At 41.1% G+C, this 14,298-nt stretch overlaps 1 protein-coding gene across 9 annotated transcripts in view; it reads left to right on the forward strand.

Moving 5' to 3' along the window:
- The window catches only part of LOC118540572 (uncharacterized), a 34,794-nt gene that overhangs the window by 10,516 nt on the left and 9,980 nt on the right, over positions 1 to 14,298 (forward strand). For 8 of the 9 annotated variants that reach the window (XM_036099816.2, XM_036099820.2, XM_036099815.2 and 5 more), the window contains exons 2-3: positions 7,457 to 7,738; positions 8,017 to 8,087. The gene's annotated coding sequence lies outside the window, so the exon portion shown is untranslated. The remainder of the gene's footprint in view (positions 1 to 7,456; positions 7,739 to 8,016; positions 8,088 to 14,298) is intronic. The other variant, XM_078069881.1, reaches the window with a different exon arrangement.

The raw sequence follows: 14,298 nt of genomic DNA on the forward strand, positions 1-14,298 counted from the left end.
TCTCTCTTTTTCTCAGCTTCTTTATTCTCCATCATTTGGTCTTCTATATCCCTACTTCTCTCTTCTGCCTCATTTATCCTAGCAGTTAGAGCCTCCATTTTTTAATTGCACCTCATAATAGCCTTTTTGATTACGACTTGGTTAGATTTTAGTTCTTTTATTTTTCCAGAAAAGGATTCTTTAGTATCTTCTATGCTTTTTTCAAGCCCAGCTAGTATCTTTATAGTCGTCATTCTGAACTCTAGTTCTGACATCTTACTAATGTCTGTATTGATTAGGTCCCTGGCATTTGGTACTGCTTCTTGTTCTTTTTTTGAGGTGTTTTTTTCCATCTTACCATTTTGTCCAGAGGAGGATAGATGAATGGGAAAACAAAATGCTAACAGGGTAACAACGTCCCCAGAAAAATACAGACTAAACAAATCAGAAGAGATCTGAAACCAGGGGGAAAAGAAAGGGAAAGAAAAAAAAAAAAAAAAAAAAGAACATGATCAGGCTGTTGAATAGAACAGAGCCACACACTACATTTTGGGTGTATTTTGGTCTGTTAGAGGAAATTGCCTCCCAAAATTTTAAAGAATGAAAAACTTATATATATATATATATATACAAAAATAAGGGTAAATACAATGAAGGGATGAAATATGAATGTAAAGATGAAAATTAAAGATTTTTAAAAAGGAATTGATAAGAAGTTGGTTGAAAAAAGAATGAAAACAAAAGAGAATGTGATCAGGCAGGAAACTAGGACGTCATACACTAGATTTAGGGTATATTTTGGTTTGTTAGAAGAAACTGTATCCTAAAGTTTTAAAGAAAGAAAAACTTAAATACAAAAAATTTTACATAAGGAATAAAATATGACTAAAAATGAGAATTGAAAAAGATTTTTAAAAAGGAATTGATAAGATGTTGGTTGAAAAAGGGAAGAAGAAAAATGAAAAAAATAAGGAAAATTTAAAAAAATTAACTTTGAAAGACTGAAGAATCATGGGAAAAAAGCCATGAATTCTATGTGTTGTATTCCCCTGGCGCTGGAGTTCTGCTGTTCTCATTGATCAGTAAACCTGGTCTTGGCTGGATGTTCTTGCTGATCTTCTGGGGAGGGGCCTGTTGCAGAGATTCTCAAATGTCTTTGCCCGAAACGGAATTGCACTTCCCTTGCCAGGGGCCAGGCTAAGTAATCTGCTTGGGTTTGCTCCCAGTAGCTTTTGTTCCTTGCAAGCTTTCCGTACAGCTTTGGAGGACGAGAGTGAAAATGGCGGCCTCCCAATCTCTGGTCCTGGAGGAGCCGAGAACTTGGGGCTCCAGTCCTCAGTGAGCCCTCAGAGAAAAGCAGTCAATCACTCCTGTCTCCCTGATCTTCGGCCGCACTCTGTGCTCACCTGGCTCATGACCAAGCATTTCTGTCTCTGGCACACGACCCTGTTTGGAGTCTCCAGACCCAGCAGATTCCTGCAGTGGGCTCCTGAGCCGCTGCTCCCGGGGGAAGAAGGGGAGTCTCCCCGGATCTGCCGCTTGTTGGGTCCCTGCTCAAAGAGCAGTGGCCCAGCTATGCAGCGGATCACAGTTTATGGCAACCCTGAGCTGAGAGCCTACTCCTCGGCTCTGTCTTTGCTGCCGGCTTCCCCGCTCCGATACCTGGGAGCTCTGCCACATTCAGGCACCCCTGGTCTTTCTGTGACTCCAAGTGTCCTGAGACCACACTGTCTCAGTGAGTGTTCCACCACCACCACCCCCGCCCCTCCCCCCTCAACACACCCATTGGAGCAACGTCCCTCAGTGGAGCAGACTTCTAAAAGTTTCGATTTTGTGCTCCGTTGCTGTATCACTTGCCGGTAGCAGCTGACGGAGGCCCCCTCCCCCTGTGGTCTGTCTTCCCGTATGTCACCTCGGATTCACTTCTCCACACGTCCTACCTTCCAGAAAGTGGTCGCTCTTCTGTTCATAGAATTGCTATTCTTTTCTTTGATCTCCTGTTGAGTTTGTAGGTGTTCTGAATGGTTTGATCCCTATCCAGCTGAATTCCTGGGACCAGATGAAATTTAGGTCTCCTACTCCTCCCCCATCTTGCTCCTCCCCCCGGGAGATTTTTGATTACTGCTTCAATTTCCTTGCTGGTTATGGGTCTGTTCAGGTTTTCTGTTTCTTCCTGTTTCACTTTTTGGTAGTTTTTATGTTTCTAGGAATGCATCCATTTCTTCCAGATCGCCTAATTTGTTGGCATATAGTTGCTCATAATATGTTCTTATAATTGTTTATATTTCTTTGGTGTTTCTTGTGACCTCTCCTCTTTCACTCATGATTTTATTAATTTGAGTCCTTTCTCTTTTCTTTTTGATAAGTCTGGCTACGGGTTTGTTGATCTTATTAATTCCTTCTGAGAACCAGCTCCTAGTTCCGTTGATCTGTTCTACTGTTCTTTTGGTTTCTGTTTCATTGATTTCTGTTCTGTTTAATAATTCTCATCTTCAGGTTGGTTTAGGCTTTATTTGCTGTTCTTTCTCTAGCTCCTTTAGGTGTAAGGTTAGCTTGTGTATCTGAGACTCTTCTTCTTGTGAAAGGTTTGTATTGCTGTGTACCTTCCCTCTTTGCTGCATCCCAAAGGTTTTGAACAGTTGTGTTTTCATTGTTTCCATGAAATTTTAATTCTTCAATTTCTTGGTTGACCCATTCATTCTTTAGTAGGATGTTATTTAACCTCCAAGTATTTGACTTCCTTCCAAATTTCCTCTTGTGATTGAGTTCAACTTTCAAAGCATTGTAGTCTGAAAATACGCAGGGAATAATCCCAGTCTTTTGGTACTGGTTGATACCTGATTTGTGACCCAGTATGTGATCTATTCTGGAGAATGTTCCATGTGCACTAGAGAAGAATGTGTATTATGTTGCTTTAGGGTGGAATGCTCTGTATCTGTGAAGTCCATCTAGTCCAGTGTGTCATTCAAAGCCCTCGTTTCCTTGTTTCCTTGATCTTTTGCTTAGATGATCTGTCCATTGCTGTGAGTGGGCTGTTAAAATCCCCTGCGATTAACATGTTATTACTAATGTGTTTCTTTAATTTTATTATTTATTGGTTTATATAATTGGCTGCTCTCAAGTTAGAAGCATATGTATTTATAATTGTTAGGTCTTCTTGTTGGATAGACCCTTTAAGTATGATATAGTGTCCCTCTTCATCCCTTCCTACAGTCTTTGGTTTAAAATCTAATTTGTCTGATACAAGGATTGCTATGCCAGCTTTCTTTTGATGGCCAGTAGCATGAGAAATGGTTCTCCACCCCCTCACCTTCAATCTGCAGGTGTCATTGGGTCTAAAATGAGTCTTTCGTAGGCAGCATATAGATGAGTCTTGTTTTTTTTTTAAATCCATTTTGATACCCTATGTCTTTTGATTAATGCATTTAGTCCATTTACATTCAGAGTGATTATTGCGAGATATGAATTTAGAGCCATTGTGTGACCTGTAGAGTTGGTGTTTCTGTTGATGTTCTGTGGTCCTTTCTAGTCTTTGTTGCTTTCAGTCTTTTTGTCTCCAGAGAGTCCCCCTTAAAATTTCTTGCAGAGCTGGGTTACTGGTCACGGACTCCTTTAGTTTTTGTCTGTCTGGAAAACTCTTTATCACTCCTTCTATTCTGAATGACGGCCTTGCTGAATAAGGAATTCTTGCATGAATATTTTTCCCATTCAGCATATTGAATATATCCTTCCACTCCATTCTGGCCTGCCAGTTCTCTGGACAGATCTGCTGTGAACCTGATCTGTCTTCCCTTTTAGGCTAAGGACCTATTTTCTCTTGCTGATCTCAGGATTCTTTTATTGTCTGCGTATTTTGTGAATTTAACTATGATAGGCTTTGGTGATGGACGGGTTTTGAATTTAATGGGAGTTCTCTGTGCTTCTTGGATTTTGATGTCTGTGTTCTTCCCCAGCTTAGGGAAGTTTTCAGCTATAGTTTGTTCAGATAAGCCTTCTGCCCCTTTATCTCTCTCTCCATCTTCCAAGACTACTATGATACAAATGTTATTAACGTTTTAATAGGTCACTGAGTTCCCTAAGTCTGCCTTCACGGTCCATCACCTTTCTTTCCCTCTTCTTTTCAGCTTCATTATTTTCCATAATTATATCTTACATATCACTGATTGCTCCTCTGGTTTATCCATCCTCATTTTTATGGCCTGCATTTGTGTTTGCAACTTGGTTATAGCATTTTTAATTTTGGGCTGACTAGATTTTAGATCTTTTGTCTCTGCAGTAAGGGATTCTCTGTTGTCTTCTATGCTTTCTTCAAGCCCAGCTAGTATCCTTATAATCATTGTCTTAAATTCTAGTTCAGACATCTTATATCTATATTGATTAAATCCCTGGCTGTGAGTTCTACCTCGTGTTCTTCCTTTTGGGGTCATTGTCATTTTATCCAGAAAAAAAAATGAAGAAAGAGAAAAAAAGAAAAAAACACAAAGCAAAAAACAAAAAGAAAAAGAAAAAATAGGAAAACAAAAACAAAAAGCAAGGAAAAAAAACTAGATCCTGGGTGTGTTTTGTTCTGCTTGTTAAAAGAATCTACAACCCAAAATAAAAAAATGAAAGTATGCAAAAAAATTATATATATTTAAAATATATGAATATATAAATAAGAATAATAAATAAAAGAACTTGGAAAATATAAGAAAATGAAAAAATAAAAAAGAATGTAGAAAGGAAGCTCGATTCTATTTCCCTTAGTGTTGAAGCTTTGCAGCACTCTATGTAATCAATAAACTTGGTGGGACTTAGTTGTCTGTGCCATCTTCTGGGGGAGGGGCCTGCTGCACTGATTCTCAGGCTGTCTTGTTTCAGTGGAAATGCCTCTCCAGGATGCAGTGTGGGCAGGGCTGGTGTACCAGCCTCCAGACTCCATTTTGTGTCCCTCCTTTGCTCCCTGAAGGCTTTCAGCACTGATGGGACAGATGAAGATGGCTGCTTCCTACTCTCTAGCCTGGGAGCTAAAAGTTCAGCCCCCCAGCTCTTCAGTGAACCCTCCCAGAAGAGAAATCAATTGGCCTATTTGTGACCCTGGTTTCCGTCTGATCCCTGTGTTCACACTGCCCATTGCCGAGCCTTTTTATCTCAGGCATGTGACCGAGTTTCAAGAAGTCCAAATTTCAGGGACTCCCATGCCGTGGACCCACACTGTTCCTTGGGGGGGGCGGGGTGTTAAAAATTATGAAAGGTTGGATTTGAAAGGTTTTTCTATTATAGTATTAATTTGAAAGATACATTTGCTTTGGTTTTACACTTCCTTCACATTTAATTGCCTTTGCTTTCCAATTTGTGTGTTGCTAGAAGGTAAGAGGCAAGAAAGCAAGACGATTTTGGTTATGTTAACTTGTAAACTTTTATCTCCTTAGTACCTGGAATAGCCTGGCCCATAACTGGTGTTGGGATTCAAGGCAGCTCACTTAATAATATCATTTTTCCAGACTGCAGTTCTGAGAGGGAAGGAAAGACAGGTGAATGGGTATAGATATCAGTCATTTTTATTGGCAGATTTGTTGGAGAACATCGTTTTGATATGGAGAAAACAAATGTTGCACCCCAGAACTAAGCAGATGTGTCCAAATAGCCTGGAAAGGGCTAGGAAATCTTAATGGTTAGCAATGCTCTAAAAATATTAAGGTGATACTGAGGATGAGGAAGGGCTTCTTCCTAGTGACTCTTTAAGGGATTTGGAGGGAGGGGCTAAGCTGTGTAATCACCCATCCTGAAGTCACTAAAGTCCCCGTCCTAAAGTCACTGTTCCTGCGTCGGTGGGAAGTTGTTCAATACAGTGTTGTGTGAATAAATAACTTGGAACCGTTAGTTCTAAAGTTTGCTTGTATGGCTGTGTTATTAAATATACATTTAATTTCTCTTTCATGAGACAGTTTCTATTGACAGAGCCCATTTTGAAATGTTTGCTTTGACTGCTTTCTCGTAGTGAGTCCTTTTTTGTCCTCGGCACAGTCTCTGTGCCACTAGTTAAATTATTGCTGATTCATCTGTGTTACGCTTAACACAAATCTTCTCTAAGTCCATCTCTTGTGATAGTTGAGGAAGAGTTCACTTGGTTCTAAGATTACCAGTCACAGTTGGTTCCCCTGAAGATTTTGTAGGCATTCTTCATGATTACATTTTGTTCACTGAATATCATCTCATATCTCACTTGAGCTTTTATTAATGGTCCTCAAATCATTCATCTTTGAATTACAGCCTCTTTGGGGGCACTCTTATTTTGTATTGCTTTATATACGTTTATCCAAACTGTGTTTCCACAAACTCACAAATTCATTTTTGCACGTTTTAATACTTCTTTATTGAATTAATGAAATTATTTTTTGTCATATCATGTCCTTTGTAATCTTTAGCAGTAACATGCATTTTATAGGTTGTGGGCTTGTCTTTCACAGCTTTCAATGGTTTTTACTTAATCCTTTTCTCTTTTGCTCATTTTAAGCCTGTCAGCAACGTTAATGAGTGACTTTTCAGCAGTGTCTCTTTTCCCTTCTTGTACCTCCCAATGTGGTCTCTTTTATATGGTTTTTATTTTATTTTTGGAAGTTTTGGAGCTTTGCCAAGTCATTTTTCCTTCTTTGTAATCTCTTTCATCCTTATAATTCTGCTTTGAAGTCCTATTTTTAAGGTTTTTAATGATTTGTTGTTTATCCATTACTAAAATTATTGGATGATTTTTAAATGCTTGGCTCCAAGGCAAAGGATTCTTTGAATATTAATATTCAGTTACTTTTGCACTCCTACCTCTTTTTAATAGTTAGTGTGTTGGTTATTTTTTTTTCCCATGCCATTTTCATTGAGTTGAATTCACCTTAAACCCCATAAATTCATGATTGTAGTTTGCAGAGAAATACATGTCAGGGTCATGCCATAGCAGCACCTCTTCCTGGCTCAGAATGATGACTGTTTAACACCGGACATTTGGAAAGTTTGTGGGACCTAGGTGGCATTTTCCATAATCTAAGAAATATCAGCTACTGAGAAGCTGCTTTTTATTTACGGTTTTGATCCACTCATGACCTTCTTTGATGCCTACCATTTGGAAACATGGACAAAACACAGTGATACCTAGGTCAAGTCTTCCTTAACTCATAGGACTTCCCTGTTTCATATGTTTAGGGATTCCCTGGATATCCCTATATTTCCTTTGAAGAAAAATTCTAAAGGTAAAACATAACTTTACATTTCAATCTATATTTGCCTCTAAGGCAAAACCTAAAATAATCCCATGGCCAATGTGATATTAGTTTCCCTAGATTTTCCTTCTCCTTGGAATCTCCTTGGATTCTCCCATATGTTCTGGATAACTCAGTTGGTAAACCATATTTACAGAATATCTTTTGGGCATTGTTAAGTGTCCTAGATATTGGCTGCCTTTCCCCAGTTATCAGATTCTTGTATTAATATATGGTTTCTCTTTCAGATCTGAATCAAAGCTCTGTCCTCTCCACTGAAAGACTCATAGGAAAATAAGAGGATACAGTGCCCAGAATCCAGCTGTCACCTCTCCAAACATTTAAACAACTCTCCAGTTCCTCAGACCCCTCAGCTCACCCAAGAAGGCAAAAGATTTGATTTCTTCACCACAGTACATGTATACAGTGGGCAGAGAGCAAAGCTTGGTAATCACCTTGGCATTGCCTGGCTCTGTGATGCTGAAGACATTCTCATTTCTGTGCATTACAGAAGAGATTCAGATTTCCAGGTATGGACCAATGTCCAGGGGAGGGGTGTTTTCACTATTCTGAAGGGCAACCTCAAAGCTCAGGGAAGAGGCAGGTGTCAGAGGGGTATAGAGCCATACAGCCCAGTCCAAGTGCCCTAAAAGGAAAAATACTGGAATAAGGGCTGAGGGCACAGTTGGAGCAGGTATCCACCCACTTTCTGGCCTTGTAGCCATGGAGGAGGACAGCAAGGGGCCAGAGGTAAAACTGTGGGCTCTCATCAGCTTTGGAGATGAATGTCAGTTTTCTTCCTCTGCAGAGTTTGTAAGCTTTGGAAGATGCTAGTTGAGCATTCTGCACTATGGAGACATGTACCTGACACCTTACAGGGTATGTATGTATGGACTCTATTTGGGAAAGTGCTTGAGGTTATCTGCTTTATATGGATGGCAGTTCTTACACAGAACCCATCCTGGCCTCTTCAAAGGGTATATGTATGGGGGCTCAGTGGAGTTTTGACATTGTTCAGGAGCCCTGAACATTAATCATTCCACTCTCTGATTGAAGTTGAAGGCAGCTGATTTTAGTCCTTTGATCATCAGAATGTTTGGCTGTTGCAGGTAAGGCTTCTCTTCTGGCCATACATGGGATCAGGATTCCTGTCATTGAGTATGGGATGCTACTGAGCTGAGGCATAAATGGTTCTGAAATCATCCCAGCTTTAATTAAGGAAGTTGGGAAGAAGTGCCTCCATCTGACTAAACTGTAGTTGCATGTTACATACTTGAGGAAACTCCCAGTCACCAAAACTCCCCCAATTCCTGACAAATCTGGAACTAGAAGTCCATACCCCATGTCAGGAGAGAGGATACCAAGGCTCTTCTGCAGAAAGTTCTGCTCCACTCTCTGGTTCCCTTCAGTCCCAGCCCAAACTCATCCATTGAAGGGTGGAAGTGAAGACACAAAATGACTCAGTTCCGCTTCTCACCACCCTTACTTACACACCCTGTATCCTTTTTATCCTTTTTCTTCCTGCCCAATGGTTATCCCTCTGGGGTTCCCATTTTTCAGAGGCATTTGAAACCATGAGAAGACAACTCATCATAAACTGTGGTCAGGGAACAGGCTTTTGAGCCAGATAAATATGAGCCAGTAGTTCAACCAATTGCTCTCTGGGTTTTGTCAGGTCACGTGAATCCTATCCAAGTTGGTTTCCTAAAAGGAAAAGTGAAGATGATAATGGCAAACTTGTAGGGTCTTCTGAATAAATGGCAAGACTGTAAGTGAATACCTGTCACCCAGTATGTCATCAGTGTTGATGAGGTGTTTGGGCAGATAGCTTCTTAGCCCATCTATGAGTTATCCGTAGACTTTGTACAGAGCAGGGCTGGTAGATGTAACTGAGTTCAAGAGAATCTGTAGACTTACAGTCTCGGAATGGACACCTCTGCTGGATTGGGAGTTCTGGGTTAGGGAGGAAATTGCTAATGGAGGCAGGAAACCACATTCTGTGGTCCTGTTGGAAAGGGAAACCTACAGGGTAGTGGCCTCTGGCACTTGTGCAGTAGGTAACTGACTCTGAAACAAAGTCTTGATTTATATCAATTGCTGATTTCCTTGTATACTGTGGCAAAATTCAAGCTAACAGGGGCTTACCATCCAGTTTACAAAACTCCTGAATATTTTATAAGCAACTCTTGGGGGCCAGTACATGCCAAGTCAAACATAACTACCAGAGGCATTGAAGGACTGCATTTAAAAAATTAGTAACTCTCCTTTGTTGCCCCAGGGTAGGAGTACAATGGTGGAACTGAGGAAGAACAATCTCACTGGGATACTCTAGCTTACCTTTTAAGGAAGCCAATTAGGGTAGCTCCTCCTACCTCTGACTCAGTGACCTCTTGAGTGGACCCAGCTTTTTATAGTTGAGAGATCAACCCACTCCCTTATGAAACCAGCCCCGTCACAGCGGTTCCATTTGCTTGAGAAGGGATGAACTGCAAAGCTCTTGTGTGCTGCTCAAGATCTCACTGATGGTGAATGAAGTTCCATGATTCTACACAGTCAGGACCCAAGGGAAAACCCTGGTTGTGAACGACTTTCTTGCTGCAGTATTAGCATCATTCCTCTTTAGAGTTAGGTGGATCCAGCATTGAGTCAGTCTTGACGGAGTTCTGGGATACTACCAAGGCAGAAGCCCCAAGGCAGATATCCACAGTTGAAGTGGTCCAGCCTCTTCAACCCTTACACGTTTCTGTAAGAAGATATTTTATCCCTCAGTCACTAGGTGTGGAGGAGATAGGCTTCTTTGGACATATTCTATGCTCCACAGCTTGATGACTGGAAATTTCCCTAATACATAATGAAAGTGCTTGGGGATGGGTGGATGGTAGTCCAAATCAGACTTCTATTTTAAGTGTAAGTGAATGCTGTGGTCAGTTTAAATTCAGAAAAGAGAGGTTACTGGATGGCTGGTCTAAGGAAGAATGAGCCAACTATTTCTGTCCTTAATTACAAGTTACTTCTCTCAACAACAGGAGGAAAATATCCTAAACCCAGACAGTGCCATTACCTAATCTCAAACAAAGAAAAGATGGGCTCCAGTCCCATGCCAGAACAGAAAGGAAATTTTTATACACTCTAAACTCCAGGACCTTTGAAAAGGAGGAACTGTCAGAGGGAAATGTAATATAAGCCCCAAATATGAAAAGAGCTTACTTGGACACTTGACCACCTCAAAGCCTTTCCAGTGCCAGCTTGAAAGCAGCTGCCTGGAAGTGAGGAGTTGAACGGACAGTTGACACTCCTTGGATAGTTGGCTTCTCTTTGCCTCCATATACTGCATCTATGAAGTAACAATAATACGAGGACCTCACTCTCATTTAAGTTCAAAGCTGCTGATTCTGTGGGACTTCCCAAGGATGACATTCAGCACCATTTTTTACTGTCACGTGTCTGACCCATGCTCTACGGCACCTGTGACACAGTTCCCTCATAATAACATGAGTCATAACATGGTAGTTATTTTGAGGCTGAGTCAGAACATTTAAATTTCACAGAATTTTGCCTGGTGTCCATTAAAGCTCCAGTTAAGATTTATTTATTGATAAGCTTCCCAAGGCATCAAATAAAGGTCAATTGCCTCAGAAATTTTATTAAGTAAAGTGTATATAGGTTGATGAGAAATATAATAAATAATTGATCTAGTAAGCCAACAGATTGTTCCACGTGACTTGAATTATCTGGAATATGAGGGTTGTTGATGTTAATACAGTAGATCTTTTTGAACTCTTAAGGTATTACTGTAGCAGTAATATTGCCACAGAGACTTTTACTTATTGAAAATAAGAAAACAGCAAGAACAAAATTCACATCTACCTGATCTAACCAAGGAAATTTGCTTTTCATAGAAATAACAGCCACAAAAGAACAGTATAATATATCGATTTGTGTTTTTAAAACAATTTTACTAAAATCAGATTTAAAAGTTACAGTTTTATTGAGCTCTTTAGAGAATGTTCAAGCATTTATATTTACTTGTCTATAGAAAATGCTTTCTGGATGAAAAGTCATCACTGTGTAATAATAAATCCTTACTTAAATATTTCTGAATCTAAAAGCAAAGCCAGGGGCGCCTGGGTGGCTCAGTCGGTTAAGTGGCTGCCTTCGACTCAGGTCATGATCCCGGGGTCCTGGGATCGAGCCCCGCGTCGGGCTCCCTGCTCAGTGGAGAGTCTGCTTCTCCCTCTCCCTCTGCCTGCCTCTCTGCCTACTTGTGCTCTCTATCTCTCTGTCAAATAAATAAATAAAATCTTTAAAAAAAAATAAAAATAAAAATAACAGCAAAGCCCATGAATTTCCATGGTAAAACATTCAGGAGAATTTGCTCAGGTTTATCCAGCCTTCCCTCTACAGCTATCCCAGGTAGAACTGCGCCATCATACGTACAAGGCAGCTCCACAGAATATGGGGATAGGAATCTCCAGTTATACTGGAGTAGGAAGGGGACTGTCTGTGCACATGGACGGCAGAGAGTGCAGCAGCCTGGCAGCAGCTCTAGGACAGCTCTGTAGATCCCAGGAAGACCTCTGACCTTAAGTCCATTCAGGTATTTCCTATAGAGGTTGATACTTAAATCAGTTTGCAAACCAAACCCAATTCCACTGAATTGGAGGAAGGGAAAAAAAAACCTCACAAATTCTCAAAAGAGGGCCTATCACCAGCTCAGAGGCAGGCTAGTCTACTAGGAGGCAAGACCCCTGGATCCTGAGCCTGCACTCTGGAGGCCTTCATTGTTACACTGCTGGGGTTGTAGCACAGAAAGCAGTTCCATCCCTTTGTGTTTCAGTTAGAAGGGGAAAGTGTTGCTTCTGGTAGAAGGGTGAGCGAGAACAGTGCCACCAGAGCACTAAGGTCTGGCCCTGCATTGATCTATCTAAAACAGAGGGCTTTGTTAGATGGTAAATTACTGCTTTTTGACATTCACTGAATCTCTCCGTCTCCCCATACAATGTAAGGGGACTCGAGTACAGTGATGAGCCAAGACAGGTGTTACCCTTGCTCCCCTAAGTTCACACAGCTCAGAGGAGCAGACAGTCAGGCTAGCTGTTGCAGGGAGGTGTCCTAAGTGCCCTCCTGGGAAAATGGGGAGGTTTGGCACCCACATTAGACTAAATGTTCAGGGAAGGTGATCATATCCTTCAAAGGGGATATGATATGTAAACAGATTCTTAAAGAGTAAGGCAGTTTAAGAATGCCAAGTTGGGGATGAGAGGGAGGTTCTAGTAAAAGGGCTAAAGCCAGCTGGCACGTGGCCCATGAACGAGGCAGACATAAGGCATATGATGATTTCAGTGCAACCAGGGATGAGTGAGTATGAGGTGGTGGATCTGGCCATGTCTGATGGGAACCTGAGCCCATATTAAGAATTTGTCTTTAGCTTATAAGCCACTCTATCACATTTTTCAGGGTTCCACTCAGCATCACAGTCCCTGGTGTGCTTGTCAAAAATGCAGACTCCTGGTGTCCATCCCAGTCTGAAAGGAAGGACTGCTATGTCATCTTTCTCATTTCCACATTCTCCAGGGGATTCTCAGCCTATGAGGATTGTGATTGGTGTGAGTCAGGGCCCCATAAGTTTGGTGCTGATGTTAGGCTATTGTCAAGTCTTCCTCACTATTGCACTGTGGCTATTTTATGTTTTTAATTGTGCCCAAGATTGTATCATGGAATTATCAGCACTTTTAGTATAGAATATAAGGTAACTTTTGTTTTTTTGTGTGTGCTTTTGTTATTTATTTTTTATTTATTTTTAAAGATTTTTTATTTATTTTTCAACAGAGAGAGAGACAGTGAGAGAGGGAACACAAGCACGGGAAGTGGGAGGGGGAGAAGCAGGCTTCCCGCTGAGCAGGGAGCCCGATGTGGGACTCGATCCCAGGACCCTGGGATCATGACCTAAGCTGAAGGCAGACGCTTAACGACTGAGCCACCTAGGTGCCCTCTTTCTGTTTTTTATACTGCTTCCTCTGTGTTAACAGTTTACTGTTATTTACTGGATTATATTTCTATGGGAGATCCATCCATCCAAAAGACTATGAAAGAAAGACACACATGTTAAGACAACAGATGTAAAAACATGGGCTCAGGTGGCTGTGGAGAGCGGTTCACAGATATATCCCAAATCCTCTGAGCCCTTGTACTTCTGCCTACTTAGCTGCAGTTTGCCTTTATTGGCTCAGATGTAAGTAATTACAGCAGTGACTCATGTGTGAAGACGACACTCATTAACACATTTTTGCCTCTCAACAGTCCTAGGAAGGAGTCAGGGCCATCAATCAGTTTGTACATCACCCAGCATAGAGGGGAGCCTGGCTGGGGCCCCAGCAGGCTGAGACCAGAGCCTTGGCCTTGACCTCTGAACCATATGGCCTCAGGAGCACCTGGTTCAACATTCTTTTGGCCTTAGTGCACAGCATTTGATGATGGTGATGGTGGCAGTGATAATGATAACAAGGATGCCATTGACAATTTTTTCTAAATCAAATGCTTGTATTTAAAATGTATGACTTCTCGTCAAAAATAATTTGTTCCTTTATACCTCTAGATCTCAATGTACCTTAAGATATGTCCTAATTCTTTGAAACTTTTCAAAAACAAAGCATATCCTATTTATAGGAAAACCAGTAATGAAGCTACATAATTTATTCTAGGAAGCCCTAATATTTTGAAGCTTGTAGAGTTTTGCAGTCCTTAGGCATCAATCATCTAAATCTGATGAAGAGACCTGAATTGTTTTTCTGTTTCTTGGGAGTAAATGTACACACTCTAGATACCTGAGTATATATTTTAAGCATAAATGTTTCTATTTATTTGGAGTCACCATGATGCTCAGAGTCTGAGAGTTGTCAGATTACAAATCCTCTTAAAAATAAAGTGCAGGAGGGGTGCCTGATGGCTCAGTTAAGCAACTGACTCCTGGTTTCAACTCAGGTCATGAGATCAAGCCATGCCTCGGGCTCTGTGCTTAGCTTGGGGTCCACTTGGGACTCACTCTCCCTCTGCCCCTCCCCCGTGCTCACTCTCTCTCTCTCAAACAAAT

The sequence above is a fragment of the Halichoerus grypus genome, chromosome 3 (genome assembly GCF_964656455.1).
Source record: "Halichoerus grypus chromosome 3, mHalGry1.hap1.1, whole genome shotgun sequence".
In the NCBI taxonomy this organism is placed as follows: domain Eukaryota; kingdom Metazoa; phylum Chordata; class Mammalia; order Carnivora; family Phocidae; genus Halichoerus; species Halichoerus grypus.